This window comes from Schistocerca gregaria, chromosome 9 (assembly GCF_023897955.1).
Source record: "Schistocerca gregaria isolate iqSchGreg1 chromosome 9, iqSchGreg1.2, whole genome shotgun sequence".
In the NCBI taxonomy this organism is placed as follows: Eukaryota; Metazoa; Arthropoda; class Insecta; order Orthoptera; family Acrididae; genus Schistocerca; species Schistocerca gregaria.
In genome coordinates, this window is record NC_064928.1 from 2,304,627 (window position 1) to 2,319,498 (window position 14,872).

Here is a 14,872-nt window from a genome sequence, read left to right on the forward strand (position 1 = left end):
CAGTTTGCTCGTGCGTGGGGCGTAGCTCAGTTGGTAGAGCGTTCGCTTGGCATGTGAAAGGTCCAGGGTTCAAGCGGCGGCGCCTCCATTTTTTGTGGTCAGTGCATGGTAAGTGTTGGTCGCGGCGAACCTAAAGGCACGCAAGATGTTGCAAAGCCAGCGTCACAGACTGATATGATGTATACTGACGTAAGGAGAGCAAGATGTAAGTGTGGGGACCGGCTGTTATCGAGGTGTCATCGAGTGCAGATCTGTCTTAGGTATCGCGGCTTAACCTCATTGAAGTCTAGAGGGTGGACAACACGTTGGTCTTACTAAGAGCGGTGTCCGAATTCTATTTTCGACGTTATACGTGCCACTTTCATTTTGGCCAACTACGATTCGATACAGAATGCACGAAACCTGAAAGACACCCAAACGTATACATAGAGAGTAGTGTTTGTCTGCTGAATAATGGGAGTGCAAGGGTCTGTGTCGTCTATATGGCTGTATGTAGCACCAACAGTCTTCGGGGGGGCGGTCGTAGCTCAGATGGTAGAGCGCTCGCTTAGTATGCGAGAGGTACTGGGATCAATACCCAGTGCCTCCAGAATTTTTAACACACCTACATGCGCACCTTGATATGCAAGTGGAATAATTCACAACCAGCAGATGTGTCTAGGAAGATACAAGCGAATGATTAGCATCCACAATTTACAAGCGTGCTGTTATTAGTGCGCAGGAAGCACCCTCCTCCCACGCCTACACTTAATTTAGAAACAGTACAAGTGTTCCCGTAAGATTCTCAAGCCTATGTCGGAAAGATCTGCCTTGCGCCGAGTTCACGTAAATCCCACTGCACATTCCTATTCTTTGCGTGCAGTCAGCTGCTACTGGTGTTGCTAGTTGTGACTGCTGATAACAGATGCCGTAGCAATCAATTCATGGAGTGAGTTGTATGTTTTGCGATAGTCTGTCTCTGACAAGCAAGCACAGGTGACATAGGTGCGAACACAGGAACCTTGCAGACCCTCGCTGCCTGCAGACACCGAGCAGCCACACTAGGAGGGCGGCCTAAGCCGTAGGCGAAATGTACTCATTCGCTTTGGCGCGACGTCGAACTATAAATAATGCTGTCACTAGCGTGAGCGTCGTGGAAAGTCGGAAAAGTCGGCTGCGAGGGTGAGTGCCAAGTTTGGGGAGCGTTTCGTAGTATGCGCAGTGCAATGGAGACGCGGAAACTTGTTGTGGCCCAGTGTTTTGCAGTTGGACGACAAGATTGGTACACAGTAGTAAAGAGGGAGGCACTGAGTTGGCATAAATAATGTAGTGCACAATGGTTCTCGAGATGTGTTTGTTACCTCAGGTGCTGTATAATTGTCCACAATGAGTGAAAACGGAGCAATTTGTGACGGCTCTTTCAATTTAAGACGTTAAAAACAGACGGAATTTGCATTTGTAATACTAGAGCATCGAAACTACTTGGAACATTTGTGTATATGAACGGGTCCGCGCCTTTGTACTCTGCTCCCTTCACCGCTACAAACCAACCAACCATCGTGTCCGTGCGCATCTGAGTCGCAAAGAATGGGGAATAGCGCAGTTTGCTCGTGCATGGGGCGTAGCTCAGTTGGTAGAGCGTTCGCTTGGCATGTGAAAGGTCTAGGGTTCAAGCGGCGGCGCCTCCATTTTTTGTGGTCAGTGCATGGTAAGTGTTGGTCGCGGCGAACCTAAAGGCACGCAAGATGTTGCAAAGCCAGCGTCACAGACTGATATGATGTATACTGACGTAAGGAGAGCAAGATGTAAGTGTGGGGACCGGCTGTTATCGAGGTGTCATCGAGTGCAGATCTGTCTTAGGTATCGCGGCTTAACCTCATTGAAGTCTAGAGGGTGGACAACACGTTGGTCTTACTAAGAGCGGTGTCCGAATTCTATTTTCGACGTTATACGTGCCACTTTCATTTTGGCCAACTACGATTCGATACAGAATGCACGAAACCTGAAAGACACCCAAACGGATACATAGAGAGTAGTGTTTGTCTGCTGAATAATGGGAGTGCAAGGGTCTGTGTCGTCTATATGTCTGTATGTAGCACCAATATTCTTCGGGGGGGCGGTCGTAGCTCAGATGGTAGAGCGCTCGCTTAGTATGCGAGAGGTACTGGGATCAATACCCAGTGCCTCCAGAATTTTTAACACACCTACATGCGCACCTTGATATGCAAGTGGAATAATTCACAACCAGCAGATGTGTCTAGGAAGATACAAGCGAATGATTAGCATCCACAATTGACAAGCGTGCTGTTATTAGTGCGCAGGAAGCACCCTCCTCCCACGCCTACACTTAATTTAGAAACAGTACAAGTGTTCCCGTAAGATTCTCAAGCCTATGTCGGAAAGATCTGCCTTGCGCCGAGTTCACGTAAATCCCACTGCACATTCCTATTCTTTGCGTGCAGTCAGCTGCTACTGGTGTTGCTAGTTGTGACTGCTGATAACAGATGCCGTAGCAATCAATTCATGGAGTGAGTTGTATGTTTTGCGATAGTCTGTCTCTGACAAGCAAGCACAGGTGACATAGGTGCGAACACAGGAAGCTTGCAGACCCTCGCTGCCTGCAGACACCGAGCAGCCACACTAGGAGGGCGGCCTAAGCCGTAGGCGAAATGTACTCTTTCGCTTTGGCGCGACGTCGAACTATAAATAATGCTGTCACTAGCGTGAGCGTCGTGGAAAGTCGGAAAAGTCGGCTGCGAGGGTGAGTGCCAAGTTTGGGGAGCGTTTCGTAGTATGCGCAGTGCAATGGAGACGCGGAAACTTGTTGTGGCCCAGTGTTTTGCAGTTGGACGACAAGATTGGTACACAGTAGTAAAGAGCGAGGCACTGAGTTGGCATAAATAATGTAGTGCACAATGGGGCTCGAGATGTGTTTGTTACCTCAGGTGCTGTATAATTGTCTACAATGAGTGAAAACGGAGCAATTTGTGACGGCTCTTTCAAATTAAGACGTTAAAAACAGACGGAATTTGCATTTGTAATACTAGAGCATCGAAACTACTTGGAACTTTTGTGTATATGAACGGGTCCGCGCCTTTGTACTCTGCTCCCTTCACCGCTACAAACCAACCAACCATCGTGTCCGTGCGCATCTGAGTCGCAAAGAATGGGGAATAGCGCAGTTTGCTCGTGCGTGGGGCGTAGCTCAGTTGGTAGAGCGTTCGCTTGGGATGTGAAAGGTCCAGGTTTCAAGCGGCGGCGCCTCCATTTTTTGTGGTACTGGCATGGTAAGTGTTGGTCGCGGCGAACCTAAAGGCACGCAAGATGTTGCAAAGCCAGCGTCACAGACTGATATGATGTATACTGACGTAAGGAGAGCAAGATGTAAGTGTGGGGACCGGCTGTTATCGAGGTGTCACCGAGTGCAGTTCTGTCTTAGGTATCGCGGCTTAACCTCATTGAAGTCTAGAGGGTGGACAACACGTTGGTCTTACTCAGAGCGGTGTCCGAATTCTATTTTCGACGTTATACGTGCCACTTTCATTGTGGCCAACTACGATTCGATACAGAATGCACGAAACCTGAAAGCACCCTAACGGATACATAGAGAGTAGTGTTTGTCTGCTGAATAATGGGAGTGCAAGGGTCTGTGTCGTCTATATGGCTGTATGTAGCACCATCAGTCTTCGGGGGGGCGGGCGTAGCTCAGATGGTAGAGCGCTCGCTTAGTATGCGAGAGGTACTGGGATCAATACCCAGTGCCTCCATAATTTTTAACACACCTACATGCGCACCTTGATATGCAAGTGGAATAATTCACAGCCAGCAGATGTGTCTAGGAAGATACAAGCTTGCGCCGAGTTCACGTAAATCCCACTGCACATTCCTATTCTTTGCGTGCAGTCAGCTGCTACTGGTGTTGCTAGTTGTGACTGCTGATAACAGATGCCGTAGCAATCAATTCATGGAGTGAGTTGTATGTTTTGCGATAGTCTGTCTCTGACAAGCAAGCACAGGTGACATAGGTGCGAACACAGGAAGCTTGCAGACCCTCGCTGCCTGCAGACACCGAGCAGCCACACTAGGAGGGCGGCCTAAGCCGTAGGCGAATTGGGCTCATTCGCTTTGGCGCGACGTCGAACTATAAATAATGCTGTCACTAGCGTGAGCGTCGTGGAAAGTCGGAAAAGTCGGCTGCGAGGGTGAGTGCCAAGTTTGGGGAGCGTTTCGTAGTATGCGCAGTGCAATGGAGACGCGGAAACTTGTTGTGGCCCAGTGTTTTTCAGTTGGACGACAAGATTGGTACACAGTAGTAAAGAGCGAGGCACTGAGTTGGCATAAATAATGTAGTGCACAATGGGGCTCGAGATGTGTTTGTTACCTCAGGTGCTGTATAATTGTCTACAATGAGTGAAAACGGAGCAATTTGTGACGGCTCTTTCAAATTAAGACGTTAAAAACAGACGGAATTTGCATTTGTAATACTAGAGCATCGAAACTACTTGGAACTTTTGTGTATATGAACGGGTCCGCGCCTTTGTACTCTGCTCCCTTCACCGCTACAAACCAACCAACCATCGTGTCCGTGCGCATCTGAGTCGCAAAGAATGGGGAATAGCGCAGTTTGGTCGTGCATGGGGCGTAGCTCAGTTGGTAGAGCGTTCGCTTGGGATGTGAAAGGTCCAGGGTTCAAGCGGCGGCGCCTCCATTTTTTGTGGTCAGTGCATGGTAAGTGTTGGTCGCGGCGAACCTAAAGGCACGCAAGATGTTGCAAAGCCAGCGTCACAGACTGATATGATGTATACTGACGTAAGGAGAGCAAGATGTAAGTGTGGGGACCGGCTGTTATCGAGGTGTCACCGAGTGCAGTTCTGTCTTAGGTATCGCGGCTTAACCTCATTGAAGTCTAGAGGGTGGACAACACGTTGGTCTTACTCAGAGCGGTGTCCGAATTCTATTTTCGACGTTATACGTGCCACTTTCATTGTGGCCAACTACCATTCGATACAGAATGCACGAAACCTGAAAGCACCCTAACGGATACATAGAGAGTAGTGTTTGTCTGCTGAATAATGGGAGTGCAAGGGTCTGTGTCGTCTATATGGCTGTATGTAGCACCATCAATCTTCGGGGGGGCGGGCGTAGCTCAGATGGTAGAGCGCTCGCTTAGTATGCGAGAGGTACTGGGATCAATACTCAGTGCCTCCAGAATTTTTAACACACCTACATGCGCACCTTGATATGCAAGTGGAATAATTCACAGCCAGCAGATGTGTCTAGGAAGATACAAGCTTGCGCCGAGTTCACGTAAATCCCACTGCACATTCCTATTCTTTGCGTGCAGTCAGCTGCTACTGGTGTTGCTAGTTGTGACTGCTGATAACAGATGCCGTAGCAATCAATTCATGGAGTATGTTTTGCGATAGTCTGTCTCTGACAAGCAAGCACAGGTGACATAGGTGCGAACACAGGAAGCTTGCAGACCCTCGCTGCCTGCAGACACCGAGCAGCCACACTAGGAGGGCGGCCTAAGCCGTAGGCGAATTGTGCTCATTCGCTTTGGCGCGACGTCGAACTATAAATAATGCTGTCACTAGCGTGAGCGTCGTGGAAAGTCGGAAAAGTCGGCTGCGAGGGTGAGTGCCAAGTTTGGGGAGCGTTTCGTAGTATGCGCAGTGCAATGGAGACGCGGAAACTTGTTGTGGCCCAGTGTTTTGCAGTTGGACGACAAGATTGGTACACAGTAGTAAAGAGCGAGGCACTGAGTTGGCATAAATAATGTAGTGCACAATGGGGCTCGAGATGTGTTTGTTACCTCAGGTGCTGTATAATTGTCTACAATGAGTGAAAACGGAGCAATTTGTGACGGCTCTTTCAAATTAAGACGTTAAAAACAGACGGAATTTGCATTTGTAATACTAGAGCATCGAAACTACTTGGAACTTTTGTGTATATGAACGGGTCCGCGCCTTTGTACTCTGCTCCCTTCACCGCTACAAACCAACCAACCATCGTGTCCGTCCGCATCTGAGTCGCAAAGAATGGGGAATAGCGCAGTTTGCTCGTGCGTGGGGCGTAGCTCAGTTGGTAGAGCGTTCGCTTGGGATGTGAAAGGTCCAGGGTTCAAGCGGCGGCGCCTCAATTTTTTGTGGTCAGTGCATGGTAAGTGTTGGTCGCGGCGAACCTAAAGGCACGCAAGATGTTGCAAAGCCAGCGTCACAGACTGATATGATGTATACTGTCGTAAGGAGAGCAAGATGTAAGTGTGGGGACCGGCTGTTATCGAGGTGTCATTGAGTGCAGTTCTGTCTTAGGTATCGCGGCTTAACTTCATTGATGTCTAGAGGATGGACAACACGTTGGTCTTACTCAGAGCGGTGTCCGAATTCTATTTTCGACGTTATACGTGCCACTTTCATTGTGGCCAACTACGATTCGATACAGAATGCACGAAACCTGAAAGCACCCTAACGGATACATAGAGAGTAGTGTTTGTCTGCTGAATAATGGGAGTGCAAGGGTCTGTGTCGTCTATATGGCTGTATGTAGCACCATCAGTCTTCGGGGGGGCGGGCGTAGCTCAGATGGTAGAGCGCTCGCTTAGTATGCGAGAGGTACTGGGATCAATACCCAGTGCCTCCAGAATTTTTAACACACCTACATGCGCACCTTGATATGCAAGTGGAATAATTCACAGCCAGCAGATGTGTCTAGGAAGATACAAGCTTGCGCCGAGTTCACGTAAATCCCACTGCACATTCCTATTCTTTGCGTGCAGTCAGCTGCTACTGGTGTTGCTAGTTGTGACTGCTGATAACAGATGCCGTAGCAATCAATTCATGGAGTGAGTTGTATGTTTTGCGATAGTCTGTCTCTGACAAGCAAGCACAGGTGACATAGGTGCGAACACAGGAAGCTTGCAGACCCTCGCTGCCTGCAGACACCGAGCAGCCACACTAGGAGGGCGGCCTAAGCCGTAGGCGAAATGTACTCATTCGCTTTGGCGCGACGTCGAACTATAAATAATGCTGTCACTAGCGTGAGCGTCGTGGAAAGTCGGAAAAGTCGGCTGCGAGGGTGAGTGCCAAGTTTGGGGAGCGTTTCGTAGTATGCGCAGTGCAATGGAGACGCGGAAACTTGTTGTGGCCCAGTGTTTTGCAGTTGGACGACAAGATTGGTACACAGTAGTAAAGAGCGAGGCACTGAGTTGGCATAAATAATGTAGTGCACAATGGGGCTCGAGATGTGTTTGTTACCTCAGGTGCTGTATAATTGTCTACAATGAGTGAAAACGGAGCAATTTGTGACGGCTCTTTCAAATTAAGACGTTAAAAACAGACGGAATTTGCATTTGTAATACTAGAGCATCGAAACTACTTGGAACTTTTGTGTATATGAACGGGTCCGCGCCTTTGTACTCTGCTGCCTTCACCGCTACAAACCAACCAACCATCGTGTCCGTGCGCATCTGAGTCGCAAAGAATGGGGAATAGCGCAGTTTGCTCGTGCGTGGGGCGTAGCTCAGTTGGTAGAGCGTTCGCTTGGCATGTGAAAGGTCCAGGGTTCAAGCGGCGGCGCCTCCATTTTTTGTGGTCAGTGCATGGTAAGTGTTGGTCGCGGCGAACCTAAAGGCACGCAAGATGTTGCAAAGCCAGCGTCACAGACTGATATGATGTATACTGACGTAAGGAGAGCAAGATGTAAGTGTGGGGACCGGCTGTTATCGAGGTGTCACCGAGTGCAGTTCTGTCTTAGGTATCGCGGCTTAACCTCATTGAAGTCTAGAGGGTGGACAACACGTTGGTCTTACTCAGAGCGGTGTCCGAATTCTATTTTCGACGTTATACGTGCCACTTTCATTGTGGCCAACTACGATTCGATACAGAATGCACGAAACCTGAAAGCACCCTAACGGATACATAGAGAGTAGTGTTTGTATGCTGAATAATGGGAGTGCAAGGGTCTGTGTCGTCTATATGGCTGTATGTAGCACCATCAATCTTCGGGGGGGCGGGCGTAGCTCAGATGGTAGAGCGCTCGCTTAGTATGCGAGAGGTACTGGGATCAATACTCAGTGCCTCCAGAATTTTTAACACACCTACATGCGCACCTTGATATGCAAGTGGAATAATTCACAGCCAGCAGATGTGTCTAGGAAGATACAAGCTTGCGCCGAGTTCACGTAAATCCCACTGCACATTCCTATTCTTTGCGTGCAGTCAGCTGCTACTGGTGTTGCTAGTTGTGACTGCTGATAACAGATGCCGTAGCAATCAATTCATGGAGTATGTTTTGCGATAGTCTGTCTCTGACAAGCAAGCACAGGTGACATAGGTGCGAACACAGGAAGCTTGCAGACCCTCGCTGCCTGCAGACACCGAGCAGCCACACTAGGAGGGCGGCCTAAGCCGTAGGCGAATTGTGCTCATTCGCTTTGGCGCGACGTCGAACTATAAATAATGCTGTCACTAGCGTGAGCGTCGTGGAAAGTCGGAAAAGTCGGCTGCGAGGGTGAGTGCCAAGTTTGGGGAGCGTTTCGTAGTATGCGCAGTGCAATGGAGACGCGGAAACTTGTTGTGGCCCAGTGTTTTGCAGTTGGACGACAAGATTGGTACACAGTAGTAAAGAGCGAGGCACTGAGTTGGCATAAATAATGTAGTGCACAATGGGGCTCGAGATGTGTTTGTTACCTCAGGTGCTGTATAATTGTCTACAATGAGTGAAAACGGAGCAATTTGTGACGGCTCTTTCAAATTAAGACGTTAAAAACAGACGGAATTTGCATTTGTAATACTAGAGCATCGAAACTACTTGGAACTTTTGTGTATATGAACGGGTCCGCGCCTTTGTACTCTGCTCCCTTCACCGCTACAAACCAACCAACCATCGTGTCCGTGCGCATCTGAGTCGCAAAGAATGGGGAATAGCGCAGTTTGCTCGTGCGTGGGGCGTAGCTCAGTTGGTAGAGCGTTCGCTTGGGATGTGAAAGGTCCAGGGTTCAAGCGGCGGCGCCTCAATTTTTTGTGGTCAGTGCATGGTAAGTGTTGGTCGCGGCGAACCTAAAGGCACGCAAGATGTTGCAAAGCCAGCGTCACAGACTGATATGATGTATACTGTCGTAAGGAGAGCAAGATGTAAGTGTGGGGACCGGCTGTTATCGAGGTGTCATTGAGTGCAGTTCTGTCTTAGGTATCGCGGCTTAACTTCATTGATGTCTAGAGGATGGACAACACGTTGGTCTTACTCAGAGCGGTGTCCGAATTCTATTTTCGACGTTATACGTGCCACTTTCATTGTGGCCAACTACGATTCGATACAGAATGCACGAAACCTGAAAGCACCCTAACGGATACATAGAGAGTAGTGTTTGTCTGCTGAATAATGGGAGTGCAAGGGTCTGTGTCGTCTATATGGCTGTATGTAGCACCATCAGTCTTCGGGGGGGCGGGCGTAGCTCAGATGGTAGAGCGCTCGCTTAGTATGCGAGAGGTACTGGGATCAATACCCAGTGCCTCCAGAATTTTTAACACACCTACATGCGCACCTTGATATGCAAGTGGAATAATTCACAGCCAGCAGATGTGTCTAGGAAGATACAAGCTTGCGCCGAGTTCACGTAAATCCCACTGCACATTCCTATTCTTTGCGTGCAGTCAGCTGCTACTGGTGTTGCTAGTTGTGACTGCTGATAACAGATGCCGTAGCAATCAATTCATGGAGTGAGTTGTATGTTTTGCGATAGTCTGTCTCTGACAAGCAAGCACAGGTGACATAGGTGCGAACACAGGAAGCTTGCAGACCCTCGCTGCCTGCAGACACCGAGCAGCCACACTAGGAGGGCGGCCTAAGCCGTAGGCGAAATGTACTCATTCGCTTTGGCGCGACGTCGAACTATAAATAATGCTGTCACTAGCGTGAGCGTCGTGGAAAGTCGGAAAAGTCGGCTGCGAGGGTGAGTGCCAAGTTTGGGGAGCGTTTCGTAGTATGCGCAGTGCAATGGAGACGCGGAAACTTGTTGTGGCCCAGTGTTTTGCAGTTGGACGACAAGATTGGTACACAGTAGTAAAGAGCGAGGCACTGAGTTGGCATAAATAATGTAGTGCACAATGGGGCTCGAGATGTGTTTGTTACCTCAGGTGCTGTATAATTGTCTACAATGAGTGAAAACGGAGCAATTTGTGACGGCTCTTTCAAATTAAGACGTTAAAAACAGACGGAATTTGCATTTGTAATACTAGAGCATCGAAACTACTTGGAACTTTTGTGTATATGAACGGGTCCGCGCCTTTGTACTCTGCTGCCTTCACCGCTACAAACCAACCAACCATCGTGTCCGTGCGCATCTGAGTCGCAAAGAATGGGGAATAGCGCAGTTTGCTCGTGCGTGGGGCGTAGCTCAGTTGGTAGAGCGTTCGCTTGGCATGTGAAAGGTCCAGGGTTCAAGCGGCGGCGCCTCCATTTTTTGTGGTCAGTGCATGGTAAGTGTTGGTCGCGGCGAACCTAAAGGCACGCAAGATGTTGCAAAGCCAGCGTCACAGACTGATATGATGTATACTGACGTAAGGAGAGCAAGATGTAAGTGTGGGGACCGGCTGTTATCGAGGTGTCACCGAGTGCAGTTCTGTCTTAGGTATCGCGGCTTAACCTCATTGAAGTCTAGAGGGTGGACAACACGTTGGTCTTACTCAGAGCGGTGTCCGAATTCTATTTTCGACGTTATACGTGCCACTTTCATTGTGGCCAACTACGATTCGATACAGAATGCACGAAACCTGAAAGCACCCTAACGGATACATAGAGAGTAGTGTTTGTCTGCTGAATAATGGGAGTGCAAGGGTCTGTGTCGTCTATATGGCTGTATGTAGCACCATCAATCTTCGGGGGGGCGGGCGTAGCTCAGATGGTAGAGCGCTCGCTTAGTATGCGAGAGGTACTGGGATCAATACTCAGTGCCTCCAGAATTTTTAACACACCTACATGCGCACCTTGATATGCAAGTGGAATAATTCACAGCCAGCAGATGTGTCTAGGAAGATACAAGCTTGCGCCGAGTTCACGTAAATCCCACTGCACATTCCTATTCTTTGCGTGCAGTCAGCTGCTACTGGTGTTGCTAGTTGTGACTGCTGATAACAGATGCCGTAGCAATCAATTCATGGAGTATGTTTTGCGATAGTCTGTCTCTGACAAGCAAGCACAGGTGACATAGGTGCGAACACAGGAAGCTTGCAGACCCTCGCTGCCTGCAGACACCGAGCAGCCACACTAGGAGGGCGGCCTAAGCCGTAGGCGAATTGTGCTCATTCGCTTTGGCGCGACGTCGAACTATAAATAATGCTGTCACTAGCGTGAGCGTCGTGGAAAGTCGGAAAAGTCGGCTGCGAGGGTGAGTGCCAAGTTTGGGGAGCGTTTCGTAGTATGCGCAGTGCAATGGAGACGCGGAAACTTGTTGTGGCCCAGTGTTTTGCAGTTGGACGACAAGATTGGTACACAGTAGTAAAGAGCGAGGCACTGAGTTGGCATAAATAATGTAGTGCACAATGGGGCTCGAGATGTGTTTGTTACCTCAGGTGCTGTATAATTGTCTACAATGAGTGAAAACGGAGCAATTTGTGACGGCTCTTTCAAATTAAGACGTTAAAAACAGACGGAATTTGCATTTGTAATACTAGAGCATCGAAACTACTTGGAACTTTTGTGTATATGAACGGGTCCGCGCCTTTGTACTCTGCTCCCTTCACCGCTACAAACCAACCAACCATCGTGTCCGTGCGCATCTGAGTCGCAAAGAATGGGGAATAGCGCAGTTTGCTCGTGCGTGGGGCGTAGCTCAGTTGGTAGAGCGTTCGCTTGGGATGTGAAAGGTCCAGGGTTCAAGCGGCGGCGCCTCAATTTTTTGTGGTCAGTGCATGGTAAGTGTTGGTCGCGGCGAACCTAAAGGCACGCAAGATGTTGCAAAGCCAGCGTCACAGACTGATATGATGTATACTGTCGTAAGGAGAGCAAGATGTAAGTGTGGGGACCGGCTGTTATCGAGGTGTCATTGAGTGCAGTTCTGTCTTAGGTATCGCGGCTTAACTTCATTGATGTCTAGAGGATGGACAACACGTTGGTCTTACTCAGAGCGGTGTCCGAATTCTATTTTCGACGTTATACGTGCCACTTTCATTGTGGCCAACTACGATTCGATACAGAATGCACGAAACCTGAAAGCACCCTAACGGATACATAGAGAGTAGTGTTTGTCTGCTGAATAATGGGAGTGCAAGGGTCTGTGTCGTCTATATGGCTGTATGTAGCACCATCAGTCTTCGGGGGGGCGGGCGTAGCTCAGATGGTAGAGCGCTCGCTTAGTATGCGAGAGGTACTGGGATCAATACCCAGTGCCTCCAGAATTTTTAACACACCTACATGCGCACCTTGATATGCAAGTGGAATAATTCACAGCCAGCAGATGTGTCTAGGAAGATACAAGCTTGCGCCGAGTTCACGTAAATCCCACTGCACATTCCTATTCTTTGCGTGCAGTCAGCTGCTCCTGGTGTTGCTAGTTGTGACTGCTGATAACAGATGCCGTAGCAATCAATTCATGGAGTGAGTTGTATGTTTTGCGATAGTCTGTCTCTGACAAGCAAGCACAGGTGACATAGGTGCGAACACAGGAAGCTTGCAGACCCTCGCTGCCTGCAGACACCGAGCAGCCACACTAGGAGGGCGGCCTAAGCCGTAGGCGAAATGTACTCATTCGCTTTGGCGCGACGTCGAACTATAAATAATGCTGTCACTAGCGTGAGCGTCGTGGAAAGTCGGAAAAGTCGGCTGCGAGGGTGAGTGCCAAGTTTGGGGAGCGTTTCGTAGTATGCGCAGTGCAATGGAGACGCGGAAACTTGTTGTGGCCCAGTGTTTTGCAGTTGGACGACAAGATTGGTACACAGTAGTAAAGAGCGAGGCACTGAGTTGGCATAAATAATGTAGTGCACAATGGGGCTCGAGATGTGTTTGTTACCTCAGGTGCTGTATAATTGTCCACAATGAGTGAAAACGGAGCAATTTGTGACGGCTCTTTCAAATTAAGACGTTAAAAACAGACGGAATTTGCATTTGTAATACTAGAGCATCGAAACTACTTGGAACTTTTGTGTATATGAACGGGTCCGCGCCTTTGTACTCTGCTGCCTTCACCGCTACAAACCAACCAACCATCGTGTCCGTGCGCATCTGAGTCGCAAAGAATGGGGAATAGCGCAGTTTGCTCGTGCGTGGGGCGTAGCTCAGTTGGTAGAGCGTTCGCTTGGCATGTGAAAGGTCCAGGGTTCAAGCGGCGGCGCCTCCATTTTTTGTGGTCAGTGCATGGTAAGTGTTGGTCGCGGCGAACCTAAAGGCACGCAAGATGTTGCAAAGCCAGCGTCACAGACTGATATGATGTATACTGACGTAAGGAGAGCAAGATGTAAGTGTGGGGACCGGCTGTTATCGAGGTGTCACCGAGTGCAGTTCTGTCTTAGGTATCGCGGCTTAACCTCATTGAAGTCTAGAGGGTGGACAACACGTTGGTCTTACTCAGAGCGGTGTCCGAATTCTATTTTCGACGTTATACGTGCCACTTTCATTGTGGCCAACTACGATTCGATACAGAATGCACGAAACCTGAAAGCACCCTAACGGATACATAGAGAGTAGTGTTTGTCTGCTGAATAATGGGAGTGCAAGGGTCTGTGTCGTCTATATGGCTGTATGTAGCACCATCAGTCTTCGGGGGGGGCGGCCGTAGCTCAGATGGTAGAGCGCTCGCTTAGTATGCGAGAGGTACTGGGATCAATACCCAGTGCCTCCATAATTTTTAACACACCTACATGCGCACCTTGATATGCAAGTGGAATAATTCACAGCCAGCAGATGTGTCTAGGAAGATACAAGCTTGCGCCGAGTTCACGTAAATCCCACTGCACATCCCTATTCTTTGCGTGCAGTCAGCTGCTACTGGTGTTGCTAGTTGTGACTGCTGATAACAGATGCGTAGCAATCAATTCATGGAGTGAGTTGTATGTTTTGCGGTAGTCTGTCTCTGACAAGCAAGCACAGGTGACATAGGTGCGAACACAGGAAGCTTGCAGACCCTCGCTGCCTGCAGACACCGAGCAGCCACACTAGGAGGGCGGCCTAAGCCGTAGGCGAAATGTACTCATTCGCTTTGGCGCGACGTCGAACTATAAATAATGCTGTCACTAGCGTGAGCGTCGTGGAAAGTCGGAAAAGTCGGCTGCGAGGGTGAGTGCCAAGTTTGGGGAGCGTTTCGTAGTATGCGCAGTGCAATGGAGACGCGGAAACTTGTTGTGGCCCAGTGTTTTGCAGTTGGACGACAAGATTGGTACACAGTAGTAAAGAGCGAGGCACTGAGTTGGCATAAATAATGTAGTGCACAATGGTTCTCGAGATGTGTTTGTTACCTCAGGTGCTGTATAATTGTCCACAATGAGTGACAACGGAGCAATTTCTGACGGCTCTTTCAATTTAAGACGTTAAAAACAGACGGAATTTGCATTTGTAATACTAGAGCATCGAAACTACTTGGAACATTTGTGTATATGAACGGGTCCGCACCTTTGTACTCTGCTCCCTTCACCGCTACAAACCAACCAACCATCGTGTCCGTGCGCATCTGAGTCGCAAAGAATGGGGAATAGCGCAGTTTGCTCGTGCGTGGGGCGTAGCTCAGTTGGTAGAGCGTTCGCTTGGCATGTGAAAGGTCCAGGGTTCAAGCGGCGGCGCCTCCATTTTTTGTGGTCAGTGCATGGTAAGTGTTGGTCGCGGCGAACCTAAAGGCACGCAAGATGTTGCAAAGCCAGCGTCACAGACTGATATGATGTATACTGTCGTAAGGAGAGCAAGATGT